This window comes from Tauraco erythrolophus, chromosome 2, assembly GCF_009769465.1.
Source record: "Tauraco erythrolophus isolate bTauEry1 chromosome 2, bTauEry1.pri, whole genome shotgun sequence".
NCBI classification, from domain to species: domain Eukaryota; kingdom Metazoa; phylum Chordata; class Aves; order Musophagiformes; family Musophagidae; genus Tauraco; species Tauraco erythrolophus.
Window position 1 is genome coordinate 94,345,863 of NC_141466.1, and position 14,155 is coordinate 94,360,017.

Genomic DNA, 14,155 nt, shown 5'->3' on the forward strand with positions numbered 1-14,155 from the left:
TTTGGCTTCAGTCGTTGTGAGATGAAGCTTACAGGAAGCTATAGATGAGGGAAGGAAATAAACACAATACATACAATCAGTGAATATTATCTACCTTGTTACTCATCTGCAGTGTGTATTTCTTGCTTTCTCACCAGTATGTCATTGTTAGATGTTTCAGAAGTTATGGTCACAACTCATTCTTTATGCAGAAGCTTCACCAAACGTGCTGGCTGATGGAGTAAAGCAGCTAAGGGAGAGAGAAAGATAAGGGTTGTAAGTAATGTGTGGCCTGTGTGAATTGATACTGTTCACTTAGTGATTTTCCCTGCTGTATTTCTGACTCATTATTGGACCTGCAAAGTCAGTCTTAAGAGAGATCAGAGTTATTGCTAAGTGAGGCAACATCACAAGCCTAGGGGAAAGAGGCAGAACTAGGTATTATTAGCTCAGAGCTCTTGTAAGGGTAATGCTGGCTAACAAACATCAGAAAGGCTTAATTGTCCTATTTTGTGGGTGACTTTTCTGTATGTGGATGTTATGCGGTGTGTGTTTTTTCAGCAGGAGTCACACAGTGGATTTTTAGAATGAATTGGGTTTGCAGTGTCCAGTCTGTGGTGTTTGAGCTGTTAGAGTAAAACTCCCATACTGAGATCACAGTGTGGGACTGACACTAGAGTTATGTGGAGGGTGCTGGGGTAGATCATATCCCAACAAACAAGCTAACCCAGACTGCCAGTACAAACACCCATGGGTTTGAAACAAAATGTGTGCCCAGCTTCTCGTCACACATGAAGGACTCTGTAGCTCAGTTGCCTGTCTCAAACAGTCGTCGTAACTGGGTATATCAGGAGGCAGAAGCACAGGGCAGGAATATGGTGCTTTTTCTGAGTATCAGACATGAAGCATGTAGTTTAATCCTCTGCTATGTGAAAGCTTTGGTATGTGTCCACCACTGATCTACCTATACAGTTGCAAACCCTTATGGGTAGATTCTTTTAAATATGCTTTAAATCTGTAAAGCCTGGTATGTTATTAATTCAGCTGGAACTTAAGCAGGTGCTAAAGTATTGTAAACACATCTGCTTGAAGGATTATGCCTATGTACTTAAACATCTTTATTAAGCAGGAAGAGCAGCACTGATGAACATAGATCGTGTTGTGAGTGGTTGTGGTAGGTGGAGGAGATATTCACGGACAACTAAGTTCTTGTTTGTGCATAGGATGTATTGCAGCCTGCCTCCTGTTAAACTCATTGAGGCTTTGTCCGTGAAGACAGTGTGGTGTGATCACATCGCATCTCCAAGGTCTGCTGTAGTTTACACTCTGATTGTAATTGCCCCTAAGGTACTTTCTGTCATCCTAGGGTAGTTATATTATAATTTAATTGGGAAAAGGGAAAACAAGGCTTCTGGACAGCCAGGAGATTTAAGGCACTGTGGTACTTACATTGTAGCTCAGCTCGAAGTCGTTTGTGTTTTTTTTTTTTTTAAAAAAAAGTAGTGAACAAAAGAATGACATAGTCTTCCATAAAAAAAATGAAAAACATTTGCAGAATGAGACTTCTGTACAGCTGTCTACTTCACCTTAATGCATGTAACTCTCCCAATGATCTTTTGAAATTCTTTATGCATACTTAAAGAGGATTTTTAGAAGCATTTAGTGCTATCTTAAGTTTTAGTGGGTAAAAAAAATTCTACTGACTTCTGTGGGGCCATGGAAACAAAATCAATGCTGAATGTTGTTAAACACCTGTCTTGTAGTAAATTTACTACAATAATGTTTACTCTCCCTCTGAGCCACAGATGTACTTATTTGGGCTAATACTTATCTTCTAGTAATCTCCTGTGTCTGCTTCCACATAATGAAGATAAGAAGCAGTCTATAATCTTTCTAAACTTCCGTAGGAAACAGTGACTGGAATCTTATGTTATCCTTTACATTTTGAGTCTTGATTTAACAACTAAGTACAACTTCTAGGAGAATACTAGAGGTTGTGAAAGTGCTTTATGATGAGATGATTAGTTTTCCTGTTATTAGGAATTTGATTAAATTATTTCTCAGAATGCAATGGCTCCTAAAACTGTTCTACAAAATCTCATTGATCTTAAGCTTTATTGCATAAAGAGTCAAAAAATGAGACAGAACAGGGAATAATGGTTTTATTCTAACATGGACAGAGTATTCCTTCTGCCCTGTTTTAAGTATTCAGAGGGGAGGAAAAAGCAGGAAAAGCATATCTATGAGAAATTACATAGATTTTGGAGAAAAACTTGAACCATATTGTTCTGTGAACTGTGCCACATGGGACAAAAATCATCCCTTGCTTGAAAGCACTTCATCCAAGAAACTAGAGAAAGATTAACATAGTGAAGGAAGGAAGCACAAGGCAAGTGGGAGATGGTATTGCTTCAGGTAAAAACCTGTGGTCTGAGAAGGCTAAGCCTAAGCAATGCTAACTTTAGGAGAGTGTTACTCAGAAGCAAATTCATTTTATCTAGCATCTTTATAGCTCATGCTTAGAAATAGATAGGATAGATAGCTTTAACACTTTTGTTTTACTTAAATTTAAAAATTGATCACTGAACAATAACACGATGTTATGTTTTTTTCAATAGAAAACATGAACAGAGGTAAGAGGAGAAATCAAGAGTAATTGATTTGGTGGTAATTGGTGTTGAGGTGTGCAGCTTTTTCTCCTAACTCCCACTGACTTCAGTGAAAATGGAAGGGAATTCCTACCTTTCAAAACTGTCTTTAATTACCTTGACAAATTACCTAGTGACTTCCATATTGTTATGATTATTTTGGAAAAAAATTTACACAGTATTTCTACCATTTAGTCTTTCTAAACAACTGAAATTGTTTGCATAAATTTCTAAAATCCAATACGTTTTGGTAACTGTGCTCAATGACTTAACTTCTTTGTGGTCTCAATAGATGAGAACTGTATATTATAAGATTTAAAAATAATATATATAATTATTGTAACATACATACTCTAGTGACATATTACTGCAGGCTACCCAGGTGCAAATGCAGACAGCCAAGTCCTAAAAAAGCTGAACCTGCGCGCTCAGTATAGGTAGATTGTAATCTTCTCTAAAGAGGTATTTCTTCTTTTTTTAAGTAGACACTGAGTTAAGGAAATTTGGAGTAGAGAGCATGTGGAAGCTTCCTGCCTTTGAAGGCAGCTGATGAGCAGCCAAGCCTAAAGGTGGAGGGAAGGCTGACCTAAACAAAAGGCTTTTCTGTAAAGTAGAAGGAATGCTGCCCAAGGCACAATGGGAGGAGACCTGAGCAATTGATTCTAGAGAGACAGTATTAGTCTCATGTTGATACTCTGTGGAAGTCTAAATACAAACGATTGCCTGATGGAGCTCAAGAAACGGGATACCTAAGGATTTCTGCTATGCAGATATAGAGAAAGCTGGACTTCGGGGATTCGTAGTACTGAAAGCAAAGAGAAAGGCCAAAGCTTTGGCCCAGGCAAATGATAAAAGGGTCACACTCTTACAAAAACGTTCTCTTTATGTGGTGCAGGAGTTATATTTACATGAACTAGTCCAAAACCTTGAAAATAATGAGGAGTCTTGTATTTTAGAAATATAAGAGGCTATTATAATAACTTAGTACAGTTACCACCTGTAGATACCTATCTTGAATTTTATTTGGTAATCTAATAAATGGTCTTTGTCTAAATTGGCTATAACGTCTTATTGGAAAAGTGCCCACTTTTTTTAAAAAAAGAGTTCAAGTAATTCTGAGTTGGTGTTATACTTTTTTGTCTTCTTCAGGGAAAACTTATTTCTAGTCTGAATCAGTCTAGCTTCAGCTTCCAGACATGGCATTTTGCATATGAATCTAGTCTGTGGTAAAGGGCCGTCTATTGTCAAAAATCACTTCATGGTGCAGATACTGGCAGATCTTGATTGAGTTGCCTTTTGGTCATCTTTTTGATACATATTTTACATCAAACTTTTTGGCTGTTTTGTATGATTCTGTTTTTTCCCTTCTTTAAACTCTTCATTTTGACATGCTGACAAAAGGGAGACACCGGAAATGGGCAGACTAGGTGCATGAAATAGTGTCAAAGGGGAATTTTTTGTAAGATTCTTATTCATGCCATCTACAAAAGCAAATATACCACCAATATTTAATATTTCTGTACTTACATTCTATGAATGGATTGCCACTAAATTTCCTTGTTGGGCATTAGTGTCCCTTTTTTCCTCCTGACTGCAGGCTCTGTTTGACCTTTGTGGAAGAAAGCTGAAGTCTGCCTATTAGCTTGATTTACTGTACATAGTGATTTGCATAGTTTTCCCATAATACTTTGTTTCAGCCCATTACGTTTTCCCAGACTCAACAGTAAAAGTTCCTGGGCCTATAGTAATGACATTTGCATTAGCATAAAATTGAAACTGTAAAGTATTTTTTAAATAGAGAAAAAAGAAATGCAATCTCTAAATTATATCCTTCTGCAATCTCCCATGCCACATTATGAGGCGCAGAGTACAGCATTTGAACTGGACGTTTCCCTCGAGTGCAGTCTACAAAGTAATTTTGAATTAAGAGCTAGTTTTCTCTGGAAAACTGCAAATTACTTACAGCTGATTAAATAGCAAGTACTTCTATGATGCTGACACCTTGTTATACAATGCTAACAGGACATCCTGCCTTTAAGTAAATGAAACATATTAAATGATCAATGGTCAAATCTGAAAGATGCTGTGACACTTTGCATTTGTATTGGCAGCCTTATTCCAAACTGGAACTCTTAAGCTTTGATATATTTCAAGCTGTGGTTATTTGCCACAACTTGAACAGCCCACGGGACTGACTTGTCTATGCTGACCAACAGATGGATGCTGTACTCTCATCTGTCATCTCAGAGAGAGGAAAACTGGGTTGCATGACATCAGTAAGAAGTCCGATTTCTGTTTTGTATATTGCCTTGAGACTAAGCCAGGGCATGAAGGTTGCAGCAAGAATGTGTTCTAGAAATCTTTCATGTTTTAAAAAAAAAAGTTAAAAAAAAAAAAATCAATAAAGAGGGGAAGTATTTGTTCCTCCCATTCCCAGGGAGAAAGCAGGCAACGTTTATCCATTGCCCTTGTTGAAGGGAAGATGTACTGCTTACTACTCCAACAGTCTCTTTGCAAAAGGTACAAGAGCTTCTGTAACCTCTGTACAAATAAGCATGGCCAGAATATGATCTACAATCACTTATATATTGGAAGAAGGAGGAGATGTTCATGCCATGTGGCTTCTTCAGGTGTTGGATTCAATAGATGCTTGTTCATTACTTAGTCCATTCAAGATATTGGGGCAGTTATGAATCACCCATCTGTTTTCTGGGGTTTTTTTTTTTTCAATAGCGAAGAGCTAGTTAGGATTCATGGCAAGTGCTGGATATTCTTGTAGCACTGCTGGTTGCTTGGTGATCTTGTCTCCCTAGCTAAATTGCCAGTTTAAGTTCCACTGACCTGGCTGCCCCACATACTCCCACCTTTCAGTCTGTGAGAATATAAAGGCAATTTGTTTAGCTGAGTTCATCTGAGGCTTTGTCAGATGGCCAGTAATTGTTCATGCAGGGAGGAATGATGCTCATTTAATCAATTGGGGGCATAAAAGGGAAATAATGTTTTCTTTGAACTGCTGTGAATGTTCCTTCATCACAGTGGATATTCATATTTCATGCACTGAATATGTGGAGCCGAATTCTCTGCTAGAAGCACTTAGAAAACTCGTTGCTGCCACAAGCAGCTTGGTGACTGAGCTGCTGTCAGTGAAGGCTATTAAACCATATGAAGCCTGGCACTTGGGCTTCCTGGCAATTGAATCAGGAGCCATATCTGTACAGTGCTGAATTGCAGTCTTTACCTCAGTGACCTCAAAATTGTCCCAAGCATTTTTTTGTAAGTATCTAGTAAAGCGTATTTTAAAAGATGTCATTAATCTCACCTCAAATTAGTGTTTGCTTCTGCCTCTTCAAGTTAGCTGTTCATTACTTCAATAATTAGCAATTGCCTGGATCCTTTTCAAGAAAGGAAAACACATGACTTGGGGAGAGGACCATACTGATAACGGTTAGATTCCTGGGAGTGTTGTTTCTTTCTCTGAGAGACGAGATGTCATGAAAAGAATTGTATCATTGCAAATCCCACATTCCTATAGCCTTTCTGATTCTACTATGTTCACCCTAAATCACACTTTTAGAGAAGGCTAATACATTTGCAAGAAACATAGCTTAAAATTACAGGGCTGAATGAATTTTTTTTTCATTGACAACCTTTTTACCACAAAAAAAAGACAATGCAGGATTGCTTTATGAATATGTGGTTACTTCTCCAAATTGCTTATTTTTTTTGAGGGGGGGAAAACTCTAAAATAAAAAATTCCGCTATTTTTTTTTACTTTTAATTGAAACATTTAGTTTTTTTCCCCCTAGTCTTAAGCTTTTAGCTTTCATTTGAGCTTTTTATTCTTTATTTAAAGACTTAAAAACATTTCTGTCTGAACACTTTAGCCAGATTTTTTTTTCTGTCAAAATGTAACATTTTAAACCAAAATGTTTTCCTTAACTTCTGTTTTTGAGTGTTAGTAAAACTCATTAATTATGACTTTTGAGAACAGATTTTTTTTGATGTTAAAAAAAAATACGTAGTAAACAAAAGTTAGTTATATAAATATGCTGAAATGTCTAATATATGTTATCATTGCTTGAAGAAATCAATAGTCATTCTAGGTTCAAATACAAACAGATAATAGGTGTTCTGACTGCTTTGCCTTCTCTTCCAGCCTCTTCTCTACCAAGATCATCGAGGGCCTGGGGAAAGCAGTAGCTGGGGGTACAGTGGCTGGAGCTCAGTGGAAGGAGGACAGAATTACTGATAGTATGAAAGGGAAAACACAAAAAGTGGCACCAGTATCTAATATTAACAACAACCAGCTGCATCAGTGACTATTGCAAAGCTTGGATTCCTGTGAGGAACAGAAACATTCCTTCACAGGATATCAGGAAGATTCCTGAGCAGTTTTTAGCTGGCCATAAAATTCAACACCACCACCTCAGATAATCAACTGACCAGAGTGACCTACCACATTTTGGCATAATATAGCACACTATCTTAGCTCAGGCAAAGCCATGACAACTGTTGAAATGGTACATAACACACTGCAGTGTCTCATGGGGAGAAACATTTTGGTTCAAGGACAAGAAGTGTTCAACTCCTGCTTTTTCAAGTAGAACAAGCCTTCAGGAGGCAGTTGGTGGGTTGGGAGTCTGCTGCATTAGAGTTGGCCATACTTTCCTTGATTGCCTCTAGGCCGTGGACAGTTGCACTCGACAGGCAGGGTATGACACATTGTTTGTGGAGTCAGTACTGCAATGTCTGTCCTGTGGCAAACAGGGGTTAGTGTTGCTATAAGTCATATGGCTACAGCTCTCACAGTCTCTCTGTCTCAAATGGTTTATGTAGCAATATAGGATGAATAGCCTTCTTAAGGACCTCCTGGATGGTTAGAATGTTGTTGTTTCAGTGCTGACATGCTTAACTCAAGGTTCTCCTTTCTCTCTCATTCCAGAAGATAGGCTGAGTCCCCCTTTGGTTATGTCCAGAGTTGAGGCTTTCTGAGCTAGCTTTCATTGGGCGCATTAGACAAAGGCAGCTATTCTCCGCTCAGTTACTCAAGGACAGCCTTATTTATGTTACTTCAAATTGTGTTACTTTGTAACTGAGAGCATAATGTAGACTGCTTTTTGCATAACAGTCTGGGGAAAGGAGATATGTGTATGCACAATACATAGATTTCATGTGACTTTGATAGACTTAGTGCCAAAGTGATAGACTTTGATAGACGGCAAAGTGACTTCTTAGGGGGCAAAGTGACTTCTTAGGGGGCAAAGTGACTTCTTAGGGGGCAAAGTGACTTCTTATGGGGCAAAGTGACTTCTTAGGGGGCAAAGTGACTTCTTAGGGGGCAAAGTGACTTCTTAGGGGGCAAAGTGACTTCTTATGGGGCAAAGTGACTTCTTATGGGGCAAAGTGACTTCTTATGGGGCAAAGTGACTTCTTATGGGGCAAAGTGACTTCTTATGGGGCAAAGTGACTTCTTATGGGGCAAAGTGACTTCTTATGGGGCAAAGTGACTTCTTATGGGGCAAAGTGACTTCTTATTTCAAGTACGAGTGAGAGATGTACTTAGTTCTCATGCACTAGAGATGTGCTTGCCGTACCTGCTGACGTGGTTTGGAACGGCTGTGATGAGGTAGGTCCTACTTGACACAAGCCACAGGTTGTCAGTGCTGCCAGTGAACCTGCTGTGGTTGTGAATGAAGGCACTTACAGGTGAATGGAGAAGGTGAACACCAAGGATCATCAACTTCCATCTTCTGCAGGAGGACACTGAGGTAATGTTGCTTGAGTGTCAGACTGCGTGAGTGTAAGTTAATTTACAGGAATCCAAATAGCGTTTGAGCTGGGCGTTTTGCTTCTGCTAACGCTGGGGCCATGCATGTTCAGGACCTATCATTGGTCAGATACAGGAACAGCCATAAGGTGTCAGAAGTCCCCGACTTTCCAAGTGAATTGCACAGAAAACTGTTTAGCTTGTACAGTCAAATTGTGCTTTCTTTTACAGAGTAATTACAAGGGTTCACAAGTTGTACGGAACGTCAAGTTTCTGAAAAATCATGTGGGTGCCGTATATATGAATCCTTTAAGTAAATTTTTTAGCTCTACAAAAGATCTTTCGCACCAGGAATGAGTGGCAGAAAACAAGTGATGACGGATAGCTTCTTTTAATGTAAGAAAAGTGAAAATTTAACAAAGTAATTTGAAAGATTGCGAGATTCAGAGACAAGTTTAGTGGGGAAGATCCGAAGGGATGTAAACCTGCACTTTTTGTACTCTTGGAACCATGTATGTTGCACCTGGAACATAACGAGGCCGATACAGGGATGTGAAGAAGAGGAGAGGTGTCTCCAGAGGCAGCAGCACTGTGTTTACTCTGGATTTGCACTAGGGTAGCATCGGCTCCATGTCTGGAATAACTCTGTTGTAGCCTGGGTCGTTTCAGAGAGATGGTGTACTGGATGGTGTTGCCTTTCTGAGGTTTGTGCTCTGGAAAGCGTGCTCTAACTTTGATGTCTCGTTTTTTTAACATCGTCCTAACCAAGGCTGAGGTATTTTAAGTGTTCTTTATGTTTATTAATTTGGGTTAGGATTCTCAGAGCTTGCTCTGTGCCTCTAGGAGAAACCTGGAAAATGATTCTCTCTCTACAGAATGATATGTGATAAATTCAAAATTCCATTAGAGGAGAGCGTTCTCTAGCACATGTAAGGATAAATCATTAAGGAGGTATTTTTAACAGGAGTTTGTGGATCACTTTTAAGAATTAAGTGGATACTTTTTTCTAAGGTTTGTGTTTGTCACGTCTGATACCGTAGCTGTTTGGAAACATCTAGTGTGTCATGTGAGACAGCAAAATGAAATGCTTTGAAAAGTGTGGTGATCCCATGTCTGAGGTATTGGCTTTGTAAGCTCTTTGTAGGACTGCACTTTATAAGCTAATGAGTATCAGAGGTAGTAGCAGCATTTGATGTTGCAAAGGCGGCGTTTTAATGAACACCATCGACTTAGGGAAAACAATTCTAATATCATTTAAGGGTTAAACAACTGTTTTGTAAATTTTCATGAAGCCTAAATACCGCATGATTTCCTCATTTACAAAGCTGAAACTACTCTGGTAGTTTATCTTCTATTAGATGTGTTAAGAACTGACTAAGAAGAGGTCGCAGAAGTAACTGTCTGTGGGGAAACATCATCATCTGCTAGGACCACCAGAGGACCTCTCTGTTTTCACTGTTGAACTGGAAACAATTCTAACATTTTTATGGTGGAGATGATGGATGACAAAAGCGAATGACTTGGTAAATGAGAAGAGTGGTGCAGTTACGCAGAGCGACTGACCCATTTAGTGAGCTGCGCTGATACCAAATGTTTTCTTACTGCCCAGTGTAACAGTTTTGCTTCTGGAAACAAGAAAACTGGTTGTGGAAAGGTGTTGGGGGAGTTCCTGACTACTACAATAGAAAGCACCTGTGCCTCGTTAGGACAGGTGCTGTGAGTCACGTTGGTCAATCGGAAACCACGTGACTCATGGATGAATAAAGGTGGGGCACTCCCAAGAGGGAGTGGGGGCAGTTCCCTCCTGGAGACTGGAGTGATAGGAGCCGCTGGAGAGCAGCATCTTGAAGCTCTCTGTTGGAAGCCTTTGGTTGTGACAAGGACCTTTGGAGTGTGATAGAGCCTTCTGATATACGAGGGAGATCACAACAACCTTCTGGGTTGTGATCCCCGAAGAGTGAGACACCAGTAGTCCGCAACAATTGGTGACCCCGACGTGATTCGTCGGAACAGGAACCACTGGGACTGCAGAACGAAGCTTGAGAGCGGCAGGAGCTGCGGACTGACCAAGACACCTGGAACAAGGTGAGCCGCTGGGAGTGAACATGGGTCAGAATTTTGTAAAGGCAAGTCAGACCTTCACCTTTCTCAAATCTGCAGGAATGGCTGCGGGGCTCAGTATAAGTAATGAGGATTTATATTACCTACTCAACTGGGCAGCGGGACATGAAGATCTAGTCAACCTCACCTTTACCTTTAACCTAGAACTTTGGAAAAGGTTGGGGGATAAGTTACTCTATGAAGCCGTGGTTAAGCAAAAGGGCCGGACCGACCTGCTGCGTACATGGGAGGCCCTAGATAATATAATTCAAAAGGGGTCAGCAGAAGAGGAGGAAGAGGAATCAACAGATTATGTATCTGCAAGCGAGGGGTATGAAGGGAACAACGAACTGTCTGAAGGAAGACTAACCCCAGACAGCGTGGACAGCGAGTTAGACGTATCCTCGCTGTTCACAGAGATCAATAAAGTTGCGGGGACTATGCAGGGACTCTGCCCCACCCTGCAGGAAATATTGGAGCGTCCCCCACCCTTTGCCCCAGCAACCCCCCCTTCCTCCTCAGGATGTGTCATGCCCACGGCCCCGCCGCTCGATCTAATGGCCCCACCCCCGGCAGCTTCATATTCAGCAAATATGACACAGGTACGAGCTATGCAGCCAGCTCTAGTGCACCAGGCTGTGACAATGCTGCAAGGAGTATCTCAGCAGTTGGCAGCTGTAGTGGAGATACTGCAGCAGGCTATGACCCCCCCTGTAGCAAAAGAAATTTCAGGAGAAACCTCCAAGACAAGTGACAGCTCAGCTAAGGAGTTACCACTGGTTTCTCCACCAAGGGAAAAATCACTAGAATCTGTCTGTTTATTAAATCCAAACCCCTTGGGAACCCCTACAGCAACAGTTCAACGCCGTGACCCGGTCCGTTTTTGGAACGAAATAAAAATGAAAGCAATAGAGGCTGGGGATTGGGACTTGGCTCAAGTCTTGGGGCTGCCAGTCAATAACGAAAAATTATCCATGATGGAAATAGGGGAAAGGCCAAATGTATTCCCTGTGGAATTGACCCTCCCGGGTTCTAACCAGCCCAATCAATACCTGGGCTGGTCATGGAAAGTCGTACAAGACATACAAAAGGCAGTAGCACAGTATGGGCCAAACTCCCCAGCAGTAACACAATTATTACGATTACTAAACCTGGAAATATTGGTGCCGTATGACTTTCAACATTTGGCTCAGATTATGTTCCAGCCGGTACAACGCTCCATTTTTATGAGCACGTGGAGGCAGTTGGCTGATCGTCAGGCATTACAAAATATACAGTTACCTCAAGGTGACCCATGTTATGCTGTAGGTGCAGATGTCCTGATGGGAACGGGTCAAGTATTTGGCAACCCGGCAGTACAAGCCCAATGGCATCCCCAAATTCTTGGGCAGATCAAACAAATAGGAATGCAGGCCCTCATGCGGACCACAGAAATGGCGAAACCCCAAGCGAGGTATTCCACAATTAAACAAGGAATCAAGGAGCCTTTCTTACAATTTGTAGAAAGATTGCAAGGGGCTATAGAAAAACAAGTTTATGACAGCAATCTACGGGCCCTGTTGACAAAACAACTCGCAAGGGATAACGCCAACGCTGACTGCCGAAGAGTTATTGAAGTACTCCCAGGGGACCCCTCCCTAGAGGAGATGGTCATTGCATGTGCCAAGGTCGGGTCTGTAGAACATGAAATGACTGCGCTAGCCACCACCTTGATGGCCTCGAATAATAAGAAACTGAAGTGTCATAAGTGTGGGAGAATAGGGCATCTCGCCAAAAACTGCAAATCCAATGGCCGGCCGGGGAGCAGCAGAAAGAGAAAGTATGCACAGATGTCTTATAGTCCAGGCAAGCCCTTTGCGGGAACACTGCAACAGCCGCAAACTAATCCGGAAAAGACCCCTGAAGGAATGTTGCGGCAGCCGCAGATTAAGCAGCCAGAACAACCAGGGTGGATGTATCCAACTTCATCAGAACAGTGGATATATCCACCACCGACGTGGTATGACAGGAAAACATAAGAACGACTCCCCCACGGTTTTGTTCCAAGGCATCTGACAAATGGCGATGAAAAATGGAACTGGAACATTAGAAAGCCCTAAATGCTATTAGGTATTTTTTTCAAAAAAGAAAGGGGGAATTGTTGGGGGAGTTCCTGACTACTACAATAGAAAGCACCTGTGCCTCGTTAGGACAGGTGCTGTGAGTCACGTTGGTCAATCGGAAACCACGTGACTCATGGATGAATAAAGGTGGGGCACTCCCAAGAGGGAGTGGGGGCAGTTCCCTCCTGGAGACTGGAGTGATAGGAGCCCCTGGAGAGCAGCATCTTGAAGCTCTCTGTTGGAAGCCTTTGGTTGTGACAAGGACCTTTGGAGTGTGATAGAGCCTTCTGATATACGAGGGAGATCACAACAACCTTCTGGGTTGTGATCCCCGAAGAGTGAGACACCAGTAGTCGGCAACAGAAAGGGGCTTGCTTTGGTTAGAAGGTGGTACTTTCTGAACAAGACTTAAAAGTTCAACAGGAGTATTTGGTGTAGGACTTTGGCAAGGAAGACCCAAGTGATGCTAAACGAATAAGCAGGGGAGAAGATGATTGTAGCAGGAAAGACATTTGATATCAGTATTGCTGATATCCCTATTAAGTAGTCTAATGACTGTAAGAGGATTTTGAAAAAACTGGGAGAGTATCAAGGGGAGAGCAAACATTCACAGTTATTCAAGAAACGGAGGAAATGTGCTCTCCAGAGGGGTACATCTCCAACAGTGACCAAGTTGGAGTCTATTTTTTACTTCTAGTGTCTAAAAAGAAAGAGAACTGAATGCAATATATACTTGTTTTTACATCCTATATGTAGACATAAGATGGAAATGCTGAGTACAGATGGAATTCTACTTTGGAAAGGTTGGAAATTGGAGCTAAATTAGAGTCTGTAACTACTTTGCAGCTGTGAAAAACACATCAAACTTGTAGTAGATATGCAGAAAATTGTTTTCCAGTGAAATCTGGATATCATTTGGGACGCCAAAGTGACTTATTTGCCAAAGTGACTTATTTGCCAAAGTGACTTATTTGCCAAAGTGACTTATTTGCCAAAGTGACTTATTTGCCAAAGTGACTTATTTGCCAAAGTGACTTATTTGCCAAAGTGACTTATTTGCCAAAGTGACTTATTTGCCAAAGTGACTTATTTGCCAAAGTGACTTATTTGCCAAAGTGACTTATTTGCCAAAGTGACTTATTTGCCAAAGTGACTTATTTGCCAAAGTGACTTATTTGCCAAAGTGACTTATTTGCCAAAGTGACTTATTTGCCAAAGTGACTTATTTGCCAAAGTGACTTATTTGCCAAAGTGACTTATTTGCCAAAGTGACTTATTTGCCAAAGTGACTTATTTGCCAAAGTGACTTATTTGCCAAAGTGACTTATTTGCCAAAGTGACTTATTATTATTTCAAGGACTAGTGAGAGAGGTACTTAGTTCTCATGCACTAGAGATGCGCTTGCCGTACCTGCTGACGTGGTTTGGAATGGCTGTGATGAGTTAGGTCCTACTTGACACAAGCCACAGGTTGTCAGTGCTGCCAGTGAACCTGCTGTGGTTGTGAATGAAGGCACTTACAGGTGAATGGAGAAGGTGAACACCAAGGATCATCAACTT